We start from the raw sequence: 26,000 nt of genomic DNA, 5'->3' as shown, positions 1-26,000 counted from the left end.
ATTTGAGGCAGGGTCTCTCATGGAAACTGAAGCTTACCAAGTTGATGCCACTGTCAGCCAGCCAGCTCCAGGGATCTTTCTGTCTCTGCCTTATCAGTGTTGGGGTATGGTGCTGGGCCCCCTTTTTCTTTTCTTTTTTTTTTTTTGAGGTTCCTAGCTTTCATATATGGGTACAGTTTATCACACTTTCAAGTAATCACTTTTTCTACATGCCTAGTTGATTGCTGATTCTATTTTATTTCTGCTATTTTTATTGTATTTTCTCTGATTTTTTTGTGTATCATTCTTCTAGTCTTTTATTCAGTCACATGTACTTCTTACCTATACATGGTTTCAGGACTCAACTAGTGGAGTCTATGGGCCAGGAGGGGAGACAAACAGGCAGAAACACTGGCAGTGTCAGATGTTACAAGGAATGTGGACAATGTAAGAGTACCCAGAAGACTCATCCAATTCTATGAAAAGGGCCAAAGCTGTTGAGTACTGGGAGGCAAGGAGAAAGTAGGATATTCTAGGTAGAAATAATAGAGCAGCATGAATAAATGTCTTAAGTAATATGAGTTATGACACTTGCAAAAGAACTGTAACTATTGGTCTGAGAGATGGCTAAGTGGTTAAGAGCAGTGCCTGCTTTTGAAGAGGACATGGTTCAATTTCCATCATTCACACAAGCTGCTTATGACCTTAACTGTAGTTCTAGGATGTTCAAGGGCACCACATATGCACGTGTTGTACAAACATACATGATGTGGGATTCCCCTTTGTATAGCATTTGTTAATAAAGAAACTGCTTTTGCCCAATGACTTAAAAGAATACAACCAGGCTGGAAAATATGTAGAGAGAGTAGGTGGAGTCAGGGAGATACTATGTAGCTGCTGGAGGAAACAGATGCCTGGGAACTTTAACAGTAAAGCATGAATCTCATGGTAAAATATAAAATAATAGAAATGGGTTAATTTAAGATGTAAGCATTAGCCAAAAAGAAGCTAGAGATAATAAGCCAAACAGTGATTTAATTAATATAGTTTCTGTGTGGTCATTTTGAGTCTGGGTGGCTGAGAATGAATCAGCAGTCTTGGGCTACAAATTGGTGCCTAATGTGGGACTAACTACATTCATGTAAAATTTGAGGAAGCTTGGAAAGGAATTCTAGACATAAAAGAAGAGAGTTAAGCATGGCTTCTTGGTAGCTGGTATTTTTTGGGAGGATGGGCTCTGTTTTCTGGAAGAGAACAGGAGCTCCACTACTCCTTTAAGAGAGGTCTTCCTGACTCAGCAGTGGCAAGGAAGGCTGAGTGGCTTCTTTAGGAGCTGGCTGTCTGGTTTGCCAACACAAATGGCTCTGACTCTTTTGGGATGTCTGGCTACAGAGCATTTAAATGGGGTTTGTGAACAGAGTAATACAATTTGCTTAATGGCAACATAAACCTTCTGTGTACCTAGAAATGGGGCTGTGAGCATGACTCACATAGTGAGCATTGAATGGACCTCTGTCATATTGGACTGGGCAGAGACAAAAGGAAAAGCATCCTTAGTCCTAGCCATACTGCTTAACATTTTAAGAAGTGGTCCTGGTCAGAAAAGGATTTCAGATATACAATAGGACAGATTCAGACCTTTAAATGAGACATAATGTGTTTAAAAATGTACTTAGGCTTGGGAGAGAGAGGAAAAATAATATAGATATATAAAAGGAAGTAAGTGGTTTTAGAAAATAAAACAAAGTCTTTAAGGAGACAGAGTACAGACAGTCATAGATTAAAGGAGTTAAAAAAATAAGCCATGTAAAGATAGAAAATTCACGGAGACTCTGGATTATGTATGTTATTGTGTTTTCATTCATTTTTTTTTTTTTTACTGTGAAGGAGCTAAGTACAGAGAGACATTTAATTGAATGGGCTGCCAAGCTAAACCAACATATATATGTTAAAGGTATCTTGACTTCAAAATTTGGGTCTAAGGATATGTTGCTTTGGAAAAGAGGTTCTTCTTTATTTTCCACAGAGGATGAGAACCTGTGTATTTCTTCTAGATTAGTGTTGTGTACCAAGACCCCTTGAAAGGTCTCTGTGAACCACCCCCCAAAAGAAAATACTTCTCCCAACCAAAAGCAGGAAGAAGTTTGAAGAGAACTATGCCCAAATTCACTAAATGATTGCTTATAAAAGTTTGTTTACATTTAAAGGGGGATATGATATAGAGATTTGCATTGGTATAGATCTTTTTTTATTGATACAAGTTTAAGGTCAATTTTGTTCTATGTATATTTCTGCTCTTGATTAAGGTATTGTGTTTGTGCAGCTCACTTCAAAATGTAATGTATAATTAAGAAGTACAGGTTAATAGATAGCATCTATAATGGTCAAGCTTGTAATCATATTAGTTAGGTTTTGTAGATATATAGAGACATATTTTAGTTAGGTAGATAATCTTCAAACCTTTCAAAGAATAACAGAATATGGTATTTAAGATATTTAAGAACTTAGGACTTTTCATGACAATGAGACGCATCTCCTGGCAGCACCAATTACTTCAAGAGGAAGATGGGCATAGAAGAAACTCCTTATTGAGTTTCTAGCCATTTGGGCAAGAAACTGTTCTTGCCCAAACTACTTGATGGTATGCTGTATGAACTGGACATGCAGTACCCACAGAAAAATGACTACTGAACTTGCCTAAAGGTGAGATGGTCCTTCAGGATTCCTGCTTCATAAAAGAATCTACCAGATAATATAGGCAGAACTGTCTTTGAAATTACCTGCTTCATGGGAAAGTCTGCTGGATACTATGGGCCTGTAGGCTGATGATGGAGAGAGAGAGAAAGAAGGCAGAGTCAGGGAGATGCCATGTAGTTGCCAGAGGAGAAAGAGGAGAGCCACCAGTCAAAACTTTGTTGGTAGGCCACCAGCCTCATAGTAAAATATAAAATAATAAAAATGGGTTAATTTAAGATGTAAGTGCTAGCCAATAAGAAGCTAGAGCTAATAGGCCAAGCAATGATTTAACTAATACAGTTTCTGTGAGGTTAGGTTATTTCAAGTCTGGGTGGCCAGGAACGAATGATCAGTCTCTGCCTACACATCCATGCAGACAAAACACCCATACACGTAAATAAACAAACCTAAATAAAAAGTACTGTAGCTAATATTTAGGTTGGTGACAGTAGGTAGTGTGGGAAAGAATGGGGCTGTCAGTGGAAAGCCTTGTAAATCCTGAGATGGAGTTTAGATTCTTAGCATTGTGAGGTATCTCAGAAAGCACTGAAACAAGAGTGAATCACAGTCTGATTCGTACTGGGAAAGTACACTGCATGTGGCCTATGGATCAGTAAGTCTCAAAAGGTGATGGTAATGAGGGGTCAGAGTTGATCAGAGAAAAACCTTAGTAAGAGAAATCTGTGCCACTGCAGCAGGAGGGAAAGAACAAAGGGCAGAATGGACTGCAGATTGGATGTATATCCAGCAACAACGCACTGGAGTGCTTCTTCCTCTGTGAGAGAAAGGAAGAAGTTTTGAGATCTCTTTCAGACACTTTAGTGATGAGATTTTAGTACTGACACAAATTCCTTAACATAAGGTGAGACAGCTACATAGTCTTATCAGGAATGATACTAAATATTTGGGAATGTACTAACACTATCCTTTTTCAGAATGACAATAGCTTTCAGCATTAAAGCGAAACCCAAGAAACCACAATAAAGCGTTGATAAGCCTAGTGTCTCTTAGATATATCAATAGGCACTATGCTAAGTGGTGACAGACTTTGTAGAAGAAACATTCTACAAAAGCCGCAACACATCCTATTAACCTTGGGCCTGTTAATTAATTTAGGATTAGAAGTTTCCTAGTGTAAACTCTCAGTTCCTATTCAAGTATATGAATGAAGCTTATGTATCTTGAGATCTAAAAGGAGTCAGTTATTTATAGGCACAGAGCCTATCGGGTTTTCCTATTTGTCCTAAAAGCAAGTTCAAGCTGAGAGACCATCTTATGACTTCAAATGAGTAAAGATCTTGTTAAAAAAAATAGAGAAAAACTAACTCAAGATTCCATTCAAAGGCAAAGTTCAAACTCCCCCTTCTCAAGAAAATTCAGACAACAGAAAAGGACTTCAGCAGGGAGAAGATGCCCAAGTGGGCTTTACTCTTGAATGCACATTGGGCTGATTTTGCTAAAGACATTTTTCCACTCATAGCCTTCCAGAATTCAGAGTTCAAAGCTTTACTAGTTCTTTCTTTATGCGGGAGCAAATTGACCACAGCACTATTAGAAAAAGGCATGAGTCAATGTATTTGGCTCTTTGTTTCTTTGTTGTGTTCTTTGGAAAAGAAAGATTGTAAGGAAGGGAGGAAAGAAAGACTCCCTTTACATCTTTTTCTTGAGGGCTGTTTGCTTAAAAAATAATAACCCCAAACTAGGCCATTATTGGAGTTTATGCTAAGCATTTCCAAATTCTGAAATAGGAACCAAGTCCATGGGATTCGTGTGAGACCAACTTTTGTTTTTCTCATTATACAAACAGATACGTTGAGACACTGAACAGTGAGGTAATTTCCATGGTCTCAGCTGCATTTGATGAAAAGAAGCATGAACTCAAGGTTTTGAATTCCAGGTAAAGCCTTTGATCATGCTTTTACTGGAAACGGACAAACACAAAGTTAATAATCTCTTATGCTACAATCCAGGGAGGTGAGATTTTGTGGCTTAGGACAAGTTCTATTTCATGTCATTTTTTACGCATACGTGTTTATGGGAGGTCAATAGAGTTGCTTCAAGTTTCCAGACTCTTTAGGAAATGAGACATTTTGCCTAATTAAAATTTTCTTAATAGCTAACATGTTTAAGAATCCAAAATGCTTGGTTTTTATGCATTTAAAATATATAGTTTCCTCATTTTAAAATGAATTAATGAATTCATACCAGCTGTGATTAGTGATGTCTCCTACAGTCAGACAATTGTCCCCACAGTGAATGCCACTATACTTTTGAACTTCTTACACTAACCCTTCTTTCGCCTCTTGCTTTATGACTAGGTCTCTACAGTTCTGTCTTTTTTGTCAGCTCATCTGCTATTGCAACCCTCTTCCCTCTTCCAATGCTCTTCAGATCTACTCTGGTCTTTGAACTCAGTAAAGCATGCTTGGTAGAATTATTTGTCAAGGAAAGGCAAATAGGCTTAGTGAGGACTTGCTGGAATTGATTATGAATATAAATACTAATGACCACTATCTTGTGTTTTCTGGACATTTTTGATACTTTTTTATTATTAAATATATACTGTAGAATTAAGAGTCGTTCTCACATTCTTTGTGCATTCATTTGCCAAGTGACATTTTATTGACTCCTGTACCTTTCAGCTACAAGCAATGGGTGCAGGTAAATCAAACTTTTTTGGTGTCTGCATGGGTTCAGCATGTGACAGGTGCCCAATAGCTATTTGTTGAAGGAATAAATGATGTTGAGATTGGAGTCCTAGCCAATCAGAGGGTTCAAACTTGAGAAGCAGTTTTTGAAACTCTTAAAGCTCCCCTTCCACTTTCTTTAGGAATTAAAACACATTCAATTTTAGCTTATAAGTTTCCTACTGAGGCAATGAGTTCTTAGTGTGGTTCTCTTGAGGGAGCCTGAATTAAATGATTTTTTGATAATCAATATATGGTGCTAAAGAGGTTAGAAACTTTTCTGCAGAAAAATGAAATTCAAGCAAAATAAGAGTTTTACATTTAATGCTGTAATGACTATGTACATGGTTTGGAAAAGCATATTACCATAAAAATGTATAAATATAGGGACCAGGATTCCTATGGCATGCTTGTCTTCTATATTATTTGTTATGAGTAGTGTTGGGATAATGAGATGTGTGTGCAGATATCTCTTTTGTATACTGACTTCACCAGAGGCTAAACTGAAAAACAAACTCACTAAAATAATAGATTTAAAAATAAACATACAAGAACAACAACAAAGTCTATATATTTCCTATATATCAATTGTAGCTTCCTATTCTGTATGGGTTCTGAAAACCTTAGTAGGGCAGCAAGAGAATAAAAGGAATGAAAATACACAGACATACATACAGAAGAGTTGGGGTCAGGTGGTCTGTGCCTGTGTATTTTCTGATGGAATGGCTTCTATTAGGCAACAACCTGGAAACTTCAGCTAATTTATTACAGACAGCACAGGAAGAGGAGTTAGCAAGACTTGGTAGAAAGTCTGTGTAGGGGAATAGTCTCAGGTTGCATATATGTAAATCATTGTAGATGTTTGGGAAGAAAAAGCTGCAGTTTCTGGTTCTTGCACATACTACCAATGTTTGCACAGTGTGAAATGAAGGGTTTGCTAATTCTGATCCTAATCCGTAGGGAGAAGGCTTTGCTGTTCCCATGGGTCTGAGGCATTGGGTCCTTGATGTGTCTGTGCCCATGTCAACAATATACATTCATTCAGGACTTCCTCAGCTTCCCACAACCAACAATAAGTTTCTTTAGTACATTAACAAATTTGCTGAGAAAAAAAGTAAAAACAATTCCATTCACAAAAGCATTGACTTCCCCAAATACTTAGAATTAACTAAGGAAGTGAGAGTCTCCTGCAATAAAAATGCCACAGCGTTCTCTGAAAGAAACTGATGAAGAAGATAAAAATGAAAAGGCTGCCCTTGTTTATGCATGGGAAGTGTTAATATTGTAAAGATGTTCACAGCCCCCAGAGCAATCTATTAGTTGTTTATCTCTTCTCTTCCCACATTTTCATTATGTAGCCTAGGATGATCTCTAACTGGAGATTCTCCAACCTTAGGCCCCTTAGTGCTAGGATTAGAGGTCTGCACTTTTATACCCAGAAATCTATGCTTTCTGAAAAACCTTTGCATTTGTGAAATCTTAACCCTCAAAGAGCCCCTGAAGAACTTTCTGCTTCCCTGCACTGTGGTTGGCCCTCCCTGCAGAGCAGCTGATATTCCCTTGAACTGCTGCTGGACCTTCTTGCACTTGCAGCTGGTCCTCCCTGTACTGCGGCTGGTCTTCTGTGCTTCTGGGGTGCTCTGTAGCATAGATAAAATAGCCAAGACTCAGTTCAGGTCAGTGGAAAGAAGACTTTGAAGATGAGGTGAGCGAGGCTACTTGAGCTCTAACACTCCCCTAATGATGGGGAGTGATTTATCTCTCTAAGGGTCTTCTGTCTAGCATGTGTAATAGGCGAATGCTTCTCAACTCAAATCTAATGAAGACTTAGATACAAAACACATGCCATCGATTGCTTTTCTACAAAGACCAACTATTACTGTCATTTCTATTTATTGATTTTCTTCACATCTAAATGTTCCCAAGTTAAGGGCCTTACTAACATTCTTGCTGATGTACTGGCAATAAATTTAATTTCATAAATGTAAAACACAAAATAGCTCTAAGACATTTGTTCTGAAGAAAAGAAATTAAAGATTCTTTTATTTAGCCCCTGGCCCCTGTTTGCAGATGAGAATTTTATTGATATATATTCAAATGTGAATTAAGCACATGGTGAGTATTTTATAGCTAGTTATTAAAAGTTTACAAGTTAAATGTTATTGCTATCTTTAACATTGCCTCTAAAGTTTGCTTATGGTACAATTTATAAATATTTTGAAAGTCAGGGGAAAGTGCACACCCATAATTATTTTGTGATGCCAGATGGTTAACAATAACAGGATAAATTCTTTTCTTTTATTATTCTAGCAAAGTTTTCATTGAAGGTTTTTACAATCACTCCAAATAAACTGAGTTCTGACTGGAGAAGATACAGCTAATTGCCTGGTTTATCCAGTGGCTCTTTTGTCCCTGCCTGATCTTTACTGAGTCACATATAGTGTGCCTGGCATCTGATATCATTAAATACCTCTATATACTGTTGCTACCAGAGATTCATTCAGAGGTATTTGCTGAAAGGCTCATTAACAAGTCAGACTCTTTTCTGCACCCAGACAGTGTGATCAGTTTGTTCTTGGCTTTGCCCAACATAGACACTGTATTGCATGGTTGGTGTGTTGGCATGATGGATTCCTGAAGGGCCCTCAGTGAGCCAGTTAGTGCCAGAGCCACATCATTGCCAAATTCCATGGACACATTACCTCCTCTGCCCTGCTGGCTCTGGGAAAAATCCATGAAAAAGAACTACTTTCTTTCAGAAAGTGAGGTCTCAGAGAGTGAAGAAATGCAAGACTCTGCTAGCTATCCTTCTTTCAGATACCCAGGGTCAGTGTTTTCTGCAGAAAGGGTCATGTTGAAGACTGAAGTAGTTGAGTGCCTCAGTGATGTGGGAGGGTCTTCTGTTTGAGTTGATTTCATTGGTTAATAAAGAAACTGCCTTGCCCATTTGATTGGCCAGCCCTTAGGTGGGCAGAGTAGACAGAACAGAATTCTGGAAAGGGAAGTTAATAAATCGCCATGCCTCTGCTCTCAGAGACAGACACGATGAAGCTCTGGCCCAAGATGGACATACGCTAGAATCTTCCAGGTAAGGCACCACTTCGTGGTGCTACACAGATTATTTGATATGGGTTAATCAAGATGTGAGTAAGAGGCTGAAACTAATGGGCCAGGCAGTGTTTACATGAATACAGTTTGTGTGTTGTTATTTCAGGTTATAAGCTAGCCAGGCAGCCAGGAGCAGGGCTGTGGGAACGCGGCCCGCAGCTCCATACTACACCTCAGTAGGTATTAAAACCACCCTTTCCCATGAAAGGAAAGGAGATGAAGCTAGGAGGGGTTCTTATGTGTCTTCATTTAGTTTAAATTACTCCACATCTCATTTTGTTTGTTCAAGACACAACCTTGTTAATTACAGAGGTGAAGCTTTTGATGAGAGTTATAGACACACCCAGGAATCAAGTCATATTTAATAAAGATTACTGCAGTCACAATTATTCATTTGGAATGAAGAAAAGCATGTCTTATTTAGCTTTTGTTTCCATAGTGTTCATTCTTACAAAGACTGCGTGTCATAAGACATGAAAAGTGAACTATTCTGTGCTGTTTCACACCGTAGTCACTAGTCACAAGCAGCTACTAAATTTACAGTTAGAGAGATTGTTCTAATTTGTTCTTTTTGCTGTGGTAATGGCCCTGACCAAAAGCAACTTGGGTAAAAAGGAAAACATTTATTTGGCTTACCTATTTCCCATCATCATTTATTGAGGGAAGGCAAACTAGGAATTCCAGCAGGACAGGAACCTGGGATCAGGAACTGAAACAGAGACCCTGGAGAAACTCGGTTTACTGGCTTGCTTCCCCTGGTTTTCTCAGTTTGCTATTTATATATTCTAGGACCACCTGCCCAAGGGTGACACCACCCACAATGGTCTGGACCCTCCTACTTCAATCACTAATCAAGAAAATGCCCTCCAGACATTCCTGCAGGCTAATACCATGGAAGTGCTTTTTCAACTGATATCCCTCTTCTCAGATGATTCTAGTTTGTGCCAGGTTGACAAAAAACCCAACCAAAGTAAAGAATAAAAGAAAATAATTCAACACCTCTATTACATTAGATTCACTTCAACTGTGTAGTAGCTCCCCATATCTGGGTGGTGTCTATTACACTGGACAGCTCAGATGCAGAAGATTTCTATCATTGTAGAAATTCTGTCAAACGCCCCTGCCAAAACTGTTCTGGGGAAACATGTTACTGACATTTGCAGTAACCGTCAGTTTAGAATCAGAAAAGATGAATGTAAGCAAAATATGTAGAAAGTCTTTAATTAATAAGATGAAGACATACGACTGTGTTGACAGGTAAAAAAAAAAATGAGAGCTTTACATTTTTTCAGCAAAGGAAACTAAAAGAAATATTTAAAAAAAAACTCAGACCATCTGGTTCAGTTCAAATTCTTGCTAGAAATTTGTGAGAGACTGGGTGGAAGGACAGGATGAAAGACTTGACTGTCAAGGACTTTGTGGAGTGGAAGTAGTTTCCATCTTGCTTATATTGATTATGTCATATAATCTTGCCTATATGTGATTATCTCATGGTTTCAAAGACAGACTAATTGCATCTTTTTAGGACAATTTATAAGGGTAGAAAAATGTACATTTAGAGTCTTGTCATTTACTGTGCAGCTCACTTTATTACCCCTTTCTGGTTTTTTATTTCCCTTATATTTATTAAGTTCTCTCATATGGAATGCACTGAGGGTGCAGAGATTAATTAGACACGAATCCTTCTACAAGGAAGTAGATGAATAAATGGGGATCAGCATTATCAAGTGATAATGGGCCATGTGCTAGGCTGACCTCAATGTACTAAAGAGCATGGGGAACTACATAGGGCAACCTAAGTAGACTGGATGCAGTCGTGTCTGGTCTGCATCGTGAAGACATGACTTGAATCTTGGAAGGACAGTATAAATAAATCTAATCAATGAAGTGAAAGAATACTTCAATCCAAGAGTGAGGATGAAAGACATAAACAAGGTCAGTATATCAAAATGCAACCGGGAAAAGATCTAAGATGCTGGATGTTTCCCTTTGTTTCTCTTGTGAATCACAAAGGAAGGCATGGTGCACCCTGTTGTCTGTGTCACTCTAACTCTGGCTGAACAGCAGGACCAGCGACCGTGGCTGCTTCTCTAGATGACTCAAACGGCATGGAGAATCATCTATATGCTCTTGACTCGCACCGTCTAGTTATAGATTGTAGTAAAAGCAACTCCAGGGAAAATGATCTGGGGACACACTCAAGTTGACGGAACATGTGAAAGTGCTTTTGATGCAGTCTGTTTCTCATATAATCTCATGAATTTCTATTGCCTTAGAAATGGCATGTTAGTCTCTCCTGCGCAGAAAGATGGCTACAGAGGACCTGAAGTCAATCACATGGAGGGAACTGCTGGAGAAAATTTAACTCTCCAAAATTACCCCAGGGAGAAATGATAGGTCCCTCCCCCCTCCTCTTTTTTCCTTTCTAATTACAAAACCCTTACTTTTTGGCTCTGGAATTGCAACATGTTTTTAGAGAAGAAAAAGTACAAAAAAGAAAAATAAATTAAAATCCCAGTGTTATACAAGAAACAGAGCCAGTCAGCAGTGTCTAGGAACAGGGCCACTGGAATCCTCTCACTTTATGAGTCAGAGGCACTATCCCAGGGTGCAGGGGATTGCATCTCCCTTTGAGGATAGGACATCTTTAGAAGCAACAAGGAGAAACAGGTCAAAGAGAGGTTTTGCAGTGGGACCTACAAGGTCATACTGACTCTGCTGTTTTCAAGTTGTGTGGTGCTAGGCAAATTGCTTTGCTTAATTGAGCGGATGTTCTGTTTTCTTCTCGATTAAGTTGGGATATGAGGAACAGAGAGGTAGCAGGACCAGCGCCTCCTTTGCTAGATAACTTAGAACACGAGTTTCTTCCTTCCTTCCTTCCTTCCTTCCTTCCTTCCTTCCTTCCTTCCTTTCTTTTTCCTTCCTTCCTTCCTTCCTTTTTTCCTTCCTTCTTTCTTTCTTTCCTTCCTTCCTTCTTTCCTTTCTTCCTTGCTTGCTTCCTTCTTTCCTTTTTCTTTTTGTGAGACAAGTTTTCTCTGTGTAGCCCTAGCTATCTAGAACTTGCTTTGTAGACCAGGCTGGCCTTGAACTCAGAGATCCACCATTCTCTGTCCCCTGAGTGCTGGGATTAAAGTCATGCACTGCCATGAAGCATCATTCTTATAACTGTGGATGATGGGTTTGTTCTTTTTTTTTTTCTCTTGGATGACTATGAGTTACTTATTTACTTGATGAAAGGGTGCTTAATTGCCATGTTTGGGTATACTGGCCTCTATATGCTAACTTTGTGAGGGCCAAGGGAATTCCTAAAGCTCTAAGAGAAATAGAGAAATATACAAGGTGGCAAGTCTGAGTGTCTTATATAAACTCAGTAGTTCAAGTAACTTATACTTGAACATCAACATGTATATTTGAATTGTTGAAATTAGTTCCCTGTTGATAGTAGGAATGCAAATGACGAGAGTAAATCTGCCTAATCTCAGATAACTAGTGATGATAAAGATGAGACAGACTGTCAGTTCAGAAACTGATGAACTATTTCCCAGAATTAAGTAAAATATCTAAGTGCCTTGGTTATGAAGCTTGTCACTCACCATTGGCCAGGTCTCTAAAACAAAATACTGAGAAATGAAAATTAAAAGAGAAGAGACAATTTCAATATATTCAGGACTTTAGTTTTGGTAGGAATAAAAGCAATACAGGGAACTAGAGAAGGAGGGAGGAATGGAAGAAGGAAAAGAGGAAAGATGATGTAGGTGTGTCTTCTATCTATCTGATGATTTCATTGGATAATTAATAAAGAAACTGCCTGGCCCATCTGATAGACCGGCCCTTAGGTGGGTGGAGTAGACAGAACAGGAAGAAGGAAGTGAGGTAGATGGCTCAGTCAGATGCCACTCCTCTCCTCAGTGAGCCAGATGCCATGAAGCCAACCACTAGGTAGACGTCTTGAATCTTTCCCGGTAAGACACCACTTCATGATGCTACACAGATTATTAGAAATGGGTTAAAGCAAGATGTGAGAATTAGACAATAAGAGGCTGAAATTAATGGGCCAGGCAGTATTTAAAAGAATAAAGTTTCCGTGTAATTATTTCGGATAAAGCTAGCCGGTGGCTAGGAGCTGGGCGGCGGGAAGCTGGCCCACAGCTCCTCACTACAGAATGGCACCCAACGTGGATAACTGAATCCACAGAAAGCCTGAGAAAGCTTGGGAAAGACTAGAGTAAAGCATGTTTTCTTGATAACAGCAATTTCTCGGGTCTGAGCAAGCACTCTCATCTAAGAGAGGCTTCCTGACTCAGCTTCAGCTGCAAAACCCTGCAGCTCATTAAGAGGTCCTGCCACAAAACACTTAAACGGTGTTGATGAAAAGCTTTTCAGTTTTCAGCTGTAGCAGGAAAAAAGTTGTGCTGTTTTAAAATGCTGGCTTTCTGGGCTGTCCTGCCAGGGCAAACTCTGACTCTTTCAAGCAGGCGGTCCTGACTATGGAGCTTTTGAGTGTTGTTTAACACTGTTGCAGCTTGCTTGCTGGCAGGGACCTTGAACCGCCAGAGTTGTGGTAAACATGGCTACAGCCAGTACCTCTGCCATGAGGCTGGAAAGCTAAGGAATGGGCTGGATCTAGCCGCCAAAGTCACGGCTTTAATCCTACTGATACTGTTTGGTAAAGTAAAGACTCATGTAGTCAGAAAGAGAGATATACAGTAAAAGAAAAATTCAAAGTCAAAGAAAATGTCTAAGTGGTTTACACTGTGTTAAAAATATATGCAGGCTAAAGGTTAAAGTTCTTAAAAGTAAAAAAAAAAAGAAAAAGAAAAAAAGGAAGTAGTTTGTTGTGGTGGTACACACCTTTAATCCCAACACTTGGGAGGCAGAGGTAGATTGACCTCTGTGACTTCAAGGTGTGGCAGCACACACCTTTAATCCCAATGCCTGGGAGGCAGAGACAGACAGATCTCTGTGATTTCTAGGTGTGGTAGCATACGCCTTTAATCCCAGCACTTGGGATGCAAAGGCAAGTGGATCTCTGAGAGTTCAAGGACAGCCTGGTCTACAGAGTTATTCCAGGACAAAGATATACAGAGAACTTGTCAAAAAATAAAAAAATAAAAGTAAAAATAAACGAAATAGAGGTTAAAATAAAGCCGTACAAAGATGGAAAATATACGGAGAATCTTGATACTGTATGCTATTATACTCTCTTTGAATTGTTTGAATGCTGAGGAAGAAGCAATAGCTGCTAAAAGATATTTGTTTACAAATGCTGCTGAACTAATCCAAGATAGATATTTTGAAAATACCTTGACTTCAGAATTTGGATCTAAGGATATGATGCTTTGGAAAAGAGATTCTTCTTTTATTTTTACAGAAAATGAGACCCGTTGGATTGCTTCTATCCCAATATGGTATGATAGACCAAGCCCTCCTGAAAGGTTGCTGTGAACACCTTCAGAAAATTATTTCACCCAACTGATGACTGAGATGAACCTGGCACACAGGTTACACCATGAAAGATCTGATTAACAGCGTCCCCATTCAGCAGGAAGCAGTTTGGAGAGAAATAACTACGTCCATATTCCCAAATATTGTTTATAAATGTTCTTTTACATTTAAAGGGGGAGATGATATAGATATGAATAATTTACATTGTTATAAATTTTGCCTTATTGATAGAAATTTAAGGTCTATTTTGTTATATGTATATGTATTTCTAATAACGATTAAGGTATTGTGATTGTGTAGTTCATTTAAAAATGTAATGTATAATTAGGAAATATAGGTTGCTAATGAATAATCATTGATAATAGTTAAGCTTGTAGTCATGCTAGTTAGATTTTCTAGATATATAGAGATATATTTCAGTTAGATAGGCATACTTCATATCTTCCAAAGACTACAGAATATTGCATTTTAAATGTCTTAATAACTTAGGGTTTTTCATGACAATGAGACATGTCTGCTCCTGGCAGCACCAATCTACTTCAAGAGGAAGATGGGCATCGAAGAGGCTCCTTATTGAGTTTGATAGCCATTTGGGCAAGAAACTGCTCTTGCCTGGACTATTGCATAAACTGGACACAGAGAACCCTCAGAGAGAGGACTGCTGAACTTGCCTAGAGGTGAGATGATCTCTTTGGGTTCCTGATTCATGAAAGAGTCTGCGAGACATTCTGCAGGACACAGCAGATAGTGACTGAACTGTCTTTGAAATTTCCTGCTTCATGGGAAACTCGCTGGATACTGTGGGCCTATAGGCCGAAGATAGATGCCCCAACAATAAAAAAGAACTTTGGGTGACTGTCCAGGCAGCGAGATGTCTCTATCATTTCTAGAGTTATAAGGAAATTGCATATTTCTTATTTACTTAGGTAATATTGTGTTCTTCTGGAGTCTTTGATAGAGCTGAAGAATAGATAGATAGTTATAGTTGTTTTCCTTTGTTATGATAAAAGATAAAGTAGATATAAATATTGTAACTGTAATTTTTGCATGATAACTGTTTTGTTATATGTAATTTTACTATGTTAAAGTGAAAGCTTTTCTTTTTTGTTTAAACAGAAAAAGGGGAAATGATGTTGGTGTGTCTTCTATCTATCTGATGATTTTATTGGATAATTAATAAAGAAACTGCCTGGCCCATCTGATAGACCGGCCCTTAGGTGGGTGGAGTAGACAGAACAGGAAGAAGGAAGTGAGGTAGATGGCTCAGTCAGATGCCACTCCTCTCCTCAGTGAGCCAGATGCCATGAAGCCAGCCACCAGGTAGACGTCTTGAATCTTTCCCGGTAAGACACTACTTCATGATGCTACACAGATTATTAGAAATGGGTTAAAGCAAGATGTGAGAATTAGACAATAAGAGGCTGAAATTAATGGGCCAGGCAGTATTTAAAATAATACAATTTGTGTGATGTTATTTCGGGGCATAAGCTAGCCGGTGGCTGAGAGCCAGGCAGGACGAAAAGCAGGCCTGCCCGCAACTCCACACTACAGAAAGAGGGAGAGACAGAGGGAGGGGAAAAGAGCGCCAGAGCCTGAGAGTATGAATAACTGTAGCATTTCTGCTGTTGTGATTACTCTACTATGAAGAACTGAGAGCATGGATAACTGTAGCATTTCTGCTGTTGTGATTACTCTACTATGAAGAACTGATGTCCAGACCAAGGCATCTCATCATGTTGTTCCCCTAGAAATTTACCATCCTGGCATGGTTCCTTACTCACAGCTTGTTAAAGCAATACCCACTCAGCGTATACTACACAATAACAAGCAATACTGCTAATACCTTATTGCAGCAGATCTTAAAATAATGAAGTGGGAAGTGATCGCCAAACTATCGTCAAACTCTTCTATAGAATACTAAAAGCCAAGTTATTTTAAAGTAGAAGAGATTCAAAATCAAATACTAATTAAATGCCTTTTTTATGTCCCTTGTAGCAATGATTTAAAATTCACTTTAGCAACTGTGGACAAGAAGAGATACAAATTTTATATAACATGTTACTCATTTTTAAATTTTATTTAAATTCCTTTTGTGTCGTGTGTGTGTGTGTGTGTGTGTGTGTGTGTGTGCGCGCATGCCATAGGCCACCTGTAAAGGTCAGAGGACAATTTGTGGAAGTTCATTTTCTCTTTCCACCATGTGGGGCTTGGAGACTGAACTCAGGTACTTGGGCACGGTGCCAGGGGCTTTTACTCTCTGAGCCGTCTCTGTATTTCAACAGTTATTAATTCTCACCCATAAAAGTATATTATTTATTTATTTATTTATTTATTTATTGAGACAGGGTTTCTTTGTGTAGTTTTGGAGCCTGTCCTGGAACTTGCTCTTGTAGACCAGGCTGGCCTCAAACTCACAGGGATCTATCTGCTTCTGCTTCCAGAGTGCTGGGATTAAAGGTGTGTACCACCACCGCTGGCTAAAGAAATGCAATTTTTTAAAAATCAGTTCTTGTGAAAGTCCCCTTTGGCAGGTGATTAAACATCACTTGGTAAATATATAGAATTTTCAAAAGTCTTTAAACTATAATTTAGTTAGGCATTATTTTTCTCTTTTCACTTACCCTTGGCCTTGTCCGACTTCCTGATACAGTTGCTATTTCCCTTTGCATTCTAAGAAAGAAGAATACTCTTGCTCTATCTTGGAAGAAGACACACCTACTTGAAAGTCTATCTTATGTTGACTGGCTCTCCATAAATGTCACAAGCCATTCCCAGGTGCTATGTGTGCCATCCAGTCAGCATTCGGAATAAATAGCTCTGGCAACCCATGATCTGGCAGCATTACTGCTTACAATACATTGGAAGATGAAGATAAATAAACCAAAGCACATAGATGGTTAAGTGGTTTGCATTGGGCCCCAGGGAGTCAAGGTGGTTTAGGGATTAAAATGCTGAAGGTGAATTCTCAAGTCACACACAAACCACTGTCATAGCTTCAACTCTGGTGACATCACACTTAGCGAGAGGATTATTCTGCTTTCCTGCAAATGTCATACGTTTACAAAGCAAGCACCCTTTATCTGGCATGCCAAGGATCCCCCCACCCATCCTAATTGATCTGTATCCCCCAAAGGGTTATGAATTACGCAAGCATCTCAAGTCTCAGCAAGTCATCTCCCCACAGCTGTGCAATGGAAATGTTCAACAAGGCATTCACTTCAGTCTAGGCAAGACCTTGGCTGCTCCCTGGGGAGATCCAGAAGGAGGCTAGTGCTTCTGGGCTATCTTGGTTGAAGACGCTTGGCTAGCCTATTTTTTGTCTTTTCTCTTCCAGCTCCCTTGTGGCAGGGGTAGGCCTCGTCATGGCACCTTTCCTACCCTCTCGGCTAGTCTCTCATTGATCATCAGCTGCTGCCGTTTGTTTATTACTGAACTGAGCATTTAGATTTAGTCTTGGCTGGAGGTGGCCTTGGAAAGAACATTTTCTAAGACTGTGTTGGTTTTCTTTCAAATAAACTTCTGCAAGCCTGGACATTTCTGGCATTGCTGAGAAGTGAGTGATTTATTCTTAGAGGCTTAAATTAGGTTCAAAAAGAGAGAGAGAGAAAAGAAAACTAACAATGCAAAGGACATTCTAGCCACTGGTTACAACAGATTCTTAACTCTGCTCAGAAAAATCTTAACTCTTAAGATCCCCTTGGGTCACAGATGTCTTTTCCAGACAATCAGCATACTGGCTCCCCCTACTGATGGGCAACTCCCCCATCTACTCATTGGGCCATGAAGGGTTATGATAAAAGGAACTGGGACCCTGCGCCTGTCATTTTTAAAATAGAGGCTGAAGATACAATAGTATATTTTGCTGAAGACCCATTTTCTTGTCTCACTCTTTCAACCTCAACAATTTTGGTCACAAATTCTTAGCTCTACTAGTGTCTCTCTATCTTTACTTCTTGGCCTTATTTTATGTCAGGTCAAACAAACAAACACAAACCAAAACCCAAAAACCAAAGGCAACCACACATTTGGGTTGATATTGTTAACAGTGTGACTCTAGACTTTAAGATGGGGCAAACACAAAATAGCTATGTATATAAAAATATAGCAATGTACAGTTATCATTTTGAATTTATGAAGCAAATTTAGATTTACTATTAGAGGGGATAAGCTAATGGGAGGAATAGAAAATTAAAGGGATAGTGGCTTGCAAATGTGTTTCAGCTATCCCATCCACATCTTCTTTGCTTAGTTCTTGATGATTTGAGGTCATCTCAGAGAACCGAAGGTAGCTGAGACTTAACCCCTCTGTGGTCAAAGAGGAAAAGCTCCACATAAACCAGGACTAGTTAGCTCAATTATTAACTGACACACATTTTCAGAAAAACAGCTGTTTTATCTAATTAACAGAAGAGACCGGAGAAGCTCCTCAACAAATTGGATACATGCTATTGCTTAGAAAAGCCAAAAGCTGACACCCACACCCAGGCCTATTTAGTTAGAGCCCACGACATGATTAATCGTAGTCTCAGCACTTCAATGACCCAATGCCTAAATACCCTGTGCCAACACGTCAATGGGGTGCTCAAGAGAGGCACTCTTCAGAAAAGACTTAAAAGAATGTTTGTACAATGTTTAAACTTTGACCGCATAGATTTTTTTTTAACATACAATAAATCAGTTTCAGAAGATAATTGCTGTGTCAAAGGCAGGCAAACAGTTGCCAGGCATGCTCAGAGTTAATTGAAGAGGCCACTGGAGTAATATCTGTCCACTGATTCAGTGTGAAGTGTTTCTAGTAAGTGACATAAGAATGTTCTTTTCTATCTTCCTAGTATTGTTTGGTGGGGTAACTTTATGCGTTACTAATAATCATATTATCTCAGCAGAGAAAATTTTGATGCCTTGACACCCATTAAGTTACTACCCTGGGTCAGCGTTAAGACTAAAGTGAGGTCAAACCAGGCTCTTTCCCCAGTTGAAGGAAAAGGTAAGCAAGAGTTCAAAGGCTTGTTAGTCTTCTGTGTGTGCCTAGCCTGCAAATGACGCTGTACCTAAAGAATACTGGTATAGACAGTTCATCTCCAGAGGGACTGGTCAGACAGCCACAGATGTCTGTAGTTCAGTTCTCCAAATTGCTCTGGAGCTTCCCCCTCTTCCACACCACAAGTGTGAACTCTGGGGCTGTGCCTTTCTCTCACTATGCTCTTGGCTCCTGGATTTCTTCCTTCTGTCTCCACACACGTCAGGCCTGTACCCTCCTGTCACTGTGGATCCACGGTTTTTCTGATTGGCTGTTGTGTGCGTTTGCCTTTCTTCTCCTTAAAGAACTGGGAAGGACAGAACCGATAACACATTGTCTTTTGGGAGGGAACACTATAAAGAATATTATTTCAAATAATTATTATTGCAAATAATTACTCAATGTTCTTTTCCATATAAATATTGAAACTAACTTTTAAGCATGTTATAGAAATATAATTCTAGAGCACAGGTAAAAGTAGGAAAAATTACCCAGTTCTTTAGACAAGGTGATTTTCCCACCATCAATGAGGTTATGAGATCATACATTCCATAACATAAGAGGAAATCCTAAGCTTGATACATTTGGGATTTGAGTACTTCTATGTTCCTAAGACTACTTATAGGTCTTTCATAGGAGCTGAAAGTAATGGATATTTTCTGTTTAACTTTTTTCCCCTATTCACATACTCCCCAACTCAACACAGATTTACCAACTAGCTAGTATATTTCAGATTCTGACATGGAAAATGGCAATGAAGTTCCCTATGATTTTAATTATCGGTAATCTCAAAGATGTTTGTGGGGGTCATTTCTTTTCCCTTAGACATATTCTTCAGTAAAGCTATAGCTGTATCCTAAACTTCACCCCATCTGAGAGCCCCATGCTAAATTCTTACAGGCTACTCAGAACAGTTAGGGACACCCCAGATTCCCGTTGAGTGGGAAGAAGCACCAGTTATTCAAGATGTAGAACTGGCTAGGGAGTTTTGTCCCTTGCATCCCAGCTTGCTATACTCATCTGGTATCCTTGTGAATGACATCAATATTTCTGACCTTTTCCATCTCTAACGTGAACTTTCAGTTGAAATTAGGCTCAAAGTCCCTTCCAGGAATTATATTTTGTATTGTCTGAGTCCTTTACTAAACTTCCAGAAGTTTGAACTTACTGGACAAATAAAAGTTCCCCAAAACTCACCTCATAACTTACTGGAGGCCAAAAGAAATTCTTGATGACTTTTCATCCATGCATATAAGTTAAAGTTTAGAAAACTATAAAACTTTCTGACTTGATGGAGTCAACATTTATAGTCTGTTTAAAAGAAGTATGAGGAGACTCGCAGTAATGAGAAAAACTCCAGGAATGAATGCCATCATCTATAACGGTGTAGGACACCCCTTCTATGGGAGAAGCAATGCCAGGGGCAGCCAGGGATGGTGACTGCAGCTGCAGACCCCAGGAGGCTGGCTGCATTTTCCAGGAAGAACAATGGAAGCAAGCCCCAAGTAAACAGAAGAGCATGGAAGCCATCAACAGGTGTGCTCCAGTGTCTCATAAAAGCTCCTCCAGTAGCTTCACGGGGGTGGGGGAGCTCCTGCCAACTGAGCTAGCAGTATTGGATAGTATTTTAGGTGATGACACTGTGATTAGTTTGGGGGGTGGGTTTGTTTTACTTACTTCAGTTTGATCTGATGCAGAGTCAATGGCTTCCTGGACTGGGGTACACAGGGCTTCCAGATTGGAGATATTCCAGACTCCAGGGACCCCTTTCATTTCCCATACAGGGCCTCTGTCCTTAGACAACAGAGTTACTGAAGCCACGCTGCAGCCTCTGACCCAAAGGTTTTCTCTTGGTGCTGAAATGTGGCTAACTCTCCTACCTTTCAGTCATCTTCATCTCTCCGCAAAGGGAAGGGGGACCAGCAAAGCTCTGCTTTAGGACTGTGGGGTGCAAACTGCAGTTAATTAGGAAATCTTAAAACAGCTTATTAATTTTATTATTGTGGTGATGATTATGATTATGTCCTTAGTATTTGATAACGACTTGTGAGCAGCCTCCCTGAACACCCCCTCAACCCCCCACTAGACGCTTTACTTATCAAAAGATACCCGTTAGCACAATGCTAAGAGGAAGATTCTCTAAATTCCAGAGACATTCACCGTCCTTTTAACTCTTCCGAACCTCTACTCTACTCAACAGAACAGTTCATTTTGTAAGACTGCTCTCAAACCTCAGACTGTACTTTCTTTAAATTATGTACCCAAGGGGATGTGGAAGGACACACTAAGATATGTTTCTCCAGAGTCACTTGGAGAAGCAGAGACTGGAAGTCTTAGTCATTCTTTAAGTTGCCTTACTAAGGAAAAGGAGTAATTGATACCCCCTAACTTGAAAACACTCACATAACACTGTCCCCTTCAGGTTTTGAAGGTGTTCCCAACATAAGATGAAAACATGGTGTTTGATATGCACAATACAGCTTGAAAAAAATAGAACTGGCAAAATTCCTGTGAGTTTGAAGTGGGTACACCTGAAATCATTTCAGGTTTTAGAACCACGCTGCTGTCTTCTGGAGGAGGAGACTCGTGAGGAAGGTAGTAGAGATGCTTCTTACAGTATGAGTGGCAGTGCTCTTTCGACTAGGAAAGAAAATTCAAACAGAAGCTCAAGAGCAGACACTTCTGCTCTTCTTCAGCCTCCATAATTCTGCATAAATAAGAGGTCATGTTTGATAGCAGATGGGGACCATTTTATTCTCTTAGTGGATGTCTATGATTCCCGCAGCTTCCCTCTCAGTTCTGGTTGATTTTACTTTCCTGTCCTTTATTCTTTTCTTTATAAATTAAAAAGTAACATATGCTTTTTGATCATGCAGATATTTTATTTATTCATAACAGGAAAAGAAATCTAAAAGGTGTGTTTCTCCAAGTGGGGCAGGCATTCAGAATTTGAAGGGCACACTTTGGGTGTCTCTGGTGGAGGAAACACCCCCTCTTGTTTACTTTTAGGGAGTTATCTGTAGCCTGCTGCAGTGACGTGGGCTGGGTTGTCCTTTGACATTCAGTGCAGAATGGGGTGATATTAGGATAGCTAAATAATATCTCGCCACTGATTTTTCTAAAGTCATAAGAGGTAAAGTGACGTTGTACTCAGTATGTACCCTATGCAAAGACTCCTTTGACTGCTGATGCCCCCTGGGAGGTTTACAGCACGAATAGTTCAAGATGCTGTTACTACTTAGTTAAGGGGGTCAAACCTCACAGCACACAGAGAAGGTGGTTGCTGTTGAACTGTTCTTAACTGGTCTGCCCAGACTGTCAGGGAGAGCAGAAGCAAACCTTCAGAGAATAATTAAAGCCTTCAAATACAGCTTTAACAGAGTTCTGTCATCCACGGGTTTGCCCCTTAGAGCAGTTAACTTTGATGAGGGAGATCAGTGGAGGAAAGCAATATCTTTTTACCCTGGTGGTGCTGGGCAGGAGTCAAGTACCACCTTAAAGGAGGAATTAGCTTGAGTGTACCAAATACTTGGTTTGGCCTTGTCTCATACCTTTGTCTTGTCATGGTTGGTTGCTCATGTTAGATATAAAGCAAGCGTACTGCACTGCGGCTAGAGATAAAGGTATTTTAATATGCACAGGTCACATATTATCTTGGCCAATAGTAATTTTATATTATTATCTTAAAGGAAACCACACTCTGCAGTATTTTTCCACTTGGAAAAAAAAATCCATAACATGACAGAATGCTCCACATATAACTCTTTTACTGGAATAGGTGTATTGAATCCCTTCTACCTGAAACAGGTTTTAAATAATTTTTGTTATTTCCTTTGATATCTGAAAGATAAGGAGAACGTTTAGAAAGACCCACGTCTTGTGTTTCTTTCATAGGGAGGTGTTTTATATATGTAACGAAAATTTCCTTTCCATGTGAAACAACATATGAAGAACAGACAGGAGAGTGTAAACCGTTCTCTCCCTTTAAGAACCTTAAGGGCTGAAATAGGCGATTGGTTTCCTGACTGGCAGCCCGGGCTTGTTTCCTCCAAGTGCAGCCTTCTGCAGTTCCCCAGATGGAACACTCGAAGAGGGCTTTTCTCCACGTGCCAGCATTTCATCCCACAAACCCCACAGAGTATGGTGGCACACTTCATGGCCCAAGTTCCTACAGAAGTCACTGTCTCCTTTGCTTCCCCCCTCTCACAGGTGCACAGCACTCTGGAAGAAGAACAGATCAATCCCCAACCCACCCACTCATCACCTCTGCCACCCACCCACCCATACACCCAAGGTCTTCTCCCTACTGGAGAGCTCTGGGGGAGTCGATCACTAACCAGGCAGATTTTCATTTGCTAGAGGAGGGCAGAGGGAATGGTAAAGGATGAAAACCTTCATCTGACGTCTTTCTGGCGGGTCCCTCTATACATCAGCACAGGAAGAATTGTGTAATCTGGCTTGCATGCTTCGCTGAGAGCCATATTGAAACACTTTATGTTTTAGGTGTGTATAGCCGTCACAGAGTTCTCTCCTACACTTCCTTAGTCTCCACACATGCCTCGTTTGGGGATGTTCTGGAAAGGTAGCCCTGCCCTGGCTCACCCTGCCCCAGCTTGTAAACTGGGATTTGTTCTTTCCTATCTACCAGCCACCTTATTACTGTCCCCAGGCAAAGGGCACTGGTTCACATCATTTTTTCCGATCAGTTAAACCTGAAAAGATACTTCTTAAAGGACCCACGGAAGCTGTCTTGGGGGTTTGGAAAACACCGCAAAATCGTCAGCAGACCTTTTGGCTGTGCTATTTTTAGAAAACTAATTGTGCTCCTTTAAAGTGCGTTTTTGACAACGGGACGGTTTTCCCTGCCTCTACTGATATGTGAAATATTTGCCATCAAAACTACAAGCATAACACCTTACAGAGATACATTCAACTTCAGCAACAGTCAGACAGACCAGGGAGGCAGGGGAGGGTGACTGAAAAAAGAGAAAAGATTTTTGTAATAGAAATGCTGTTGTTTCTGCCAAAAAGGAATTTTCATTTTACTGTTCAAACAGAAGTTTGTTTTCAAATCAGTTACTAGTTAAGAAACTCACTGTTCATCCCAGCATCCTTATGAATCAGCTCTCAGTAAGCGTGTTGACCAGAAGCGACTCACTCCGGGCAGCAACCCCCTGTAGGTCAGCTGCTCCTAGAAAGGTTATCTTACCTTGAGCTCGTAAGATCTGGGAGACAGGGATTCGGGCTCCCACGGAGAGGACCGAGGAAGGGCTCTGATCCTCTGCCTCTGCGGGTAACTTGCACTTGGCTTTTATGGACAGGTGGGCGGAGCTGCTACTCGCAGTAGGTGGGCAGGGATTGAGCCCGGCGGCCGGCGGCGGGCCGGCTGCCCCGGTGGAGTCGGACACTTGTCTGGGGAGGGGCAGAGAGGGTAGAGACCGGAGCTTGCCGGAGTCGGGAGAGTCAGGGAAGTGGGAGGGCGGAGACAGGAGTGGAAACAGAGGTGGGAAAAAAGTAGAGAAAGGCAGAGACCACAGAAGGTTGGGGAGGAAATGAATGGATTTTGGGATCTGGGAGCCAAAGTAGCGGTAGAGGAGAAGAGAGATGGGGATCTGATTCTGAAAGATGGGATAGGTACTAGATTGTTTTCCAGTTTTGCGTGATATTTTTGGCAGGGAGGGAAACCGTGGGCGACTGTCACTAATTAAGGTGTTTTCCCTGTGATCGAAAAGCCAAGTAACGGGCCAAGAGAACTGAAGGGTTCCTTCCAAAGCGAGGCAGAGCGAGGAAGATGGGGGGTGGTGAGGGCTCGACGTGCCGGATGCGCCCAGACAGAGGTGGGAGGGGATCGGCCCCGGGAGCCCCAGGCGCCCTGCTCCTGGGAGCTGGCTGCTGCAGCACGGCCCACCCCTCCACACTCCTGCCAGGCTCCTTCCACAGAAAGTTCTTCTAAGTGTGCTGCATCCAGGCCGCTCCCGAGACTGGCGCAGCTGTGAGGTCCATCTGCAGAGACAGCTCCGCACCGGCTCGTCCCTTCAACATCTGCTTATGTAACATAGATGCCAGGGCTCGCTGTCCTCTGGTTATTTTCAGTATTTAAAAAAACTCTCCTAGCTAGCCATTGAAAAACGGTGTCATAGCTGTTTCTCCGCTTGTCGTAGGCATTAAGAGGATTTAACCGGCAAGTGCGAAGGGTCATGCTGAAGTTATTAAGAAATATATTCAGAGAAAGAAAAACAAGGTCCTTTCGCTGCTGAGCGGTGACTCACTTCCCAGCCCAAGTTCGATTTTTTTTTTTTTTTTTTTTTTTTTTTGCCACGAAAGGAATCAAAGCGTTTTAAAAGAGAACTTTAGGCTTAGAAATGGTGATATGAGCACTCAGATAGATAGTCTGGGAGAACCCGCACACATATATGAGACCATTGTTCACCCGGATTTCCAGGGGAAGGGTCTGTTCCATGCTGTGCTGTTTTCTCTCTTCTTTTCTAGTGAGCTCAAGCTAGCAACAGGTCGTGCCACAGCTATGGAGTTTACAAACTCTTGCGTTCCTCAACGCACGGGGAGCTTATGACTTGTGGTCCTGGGGACCTCTCCAGCGAATTACAGAGCGTTCAGCACTAAGTTCCTTCAACCTCTTCTCACAGGATGCTGCCGGACCACTCACCTGCCATGCAATCTCCTTCCCCCAGGTGTCAAAACAAAACAAAATAAAAATGGCTTAGGACTTAACCATATGATTCTGGGGGGCAAACATCTTTTCTCCATTAAGAGCCACCAGCCTAGCTAAGGTCCATAGTGTAAGAAAGAATTTTCACAGAATCTATTAAGAAAACACCGGTGTGTGCCACTGGAATAATAATATTACCTGCCGCCACATGTGCTAAGTTTACACTGAACTTAGTTTTTTTTTTTTTTTTTTTTTTTTTAACAGACTTATTCCCATCTGTCTGCCTGGAGAGCTCAAAGCCTCAACTCATGATTCCGTTGGTAAGAATTCCAAGCTCAACCCAACTGGATACACTTGG

At 40.6% G+C, this 26,000-nt stretch overlaps 1 protein-coding gene across 1 annotated transcript in view; it reads right to left on the bottom strand.

The window, feature by feature from the left end:
- The window catches only part of Col8a1 (collagen type VIII alpha 1 chain), a 134,565-nt gene extending 110,209 nt beyond the window's left edge, over positions 1–24,356 (bottom strand). Inside the window, 1 exon segment of the mRNA XM_038345236.1 lies at positions 24,185–24,356. The gene's annotated coding sequence lies outside the window, so the exon portion shown is untranslated.
- Positions 24,357–26,000: the final 1,644 nt, after the last annotated feature.

Source organism: Arvicola amphibius, chromosome 10 (genome assembly GCF_903992535.2).
Source record: "Arvicola amphibius chromosome 10, mArvAmp1.2, whole genome shotgun sequence".
In the NCBI taxonomy this organism is placed as follows: domain Eukaryota; kingdom Metazoa; phylum Chordata; class Mammalia; order Rodentia; family Cricetidae; genus Arvicola; species Arvicola amphibius.
This window is presented reverse-complemented; position numbering and strand designations above follow the sequence as displayed.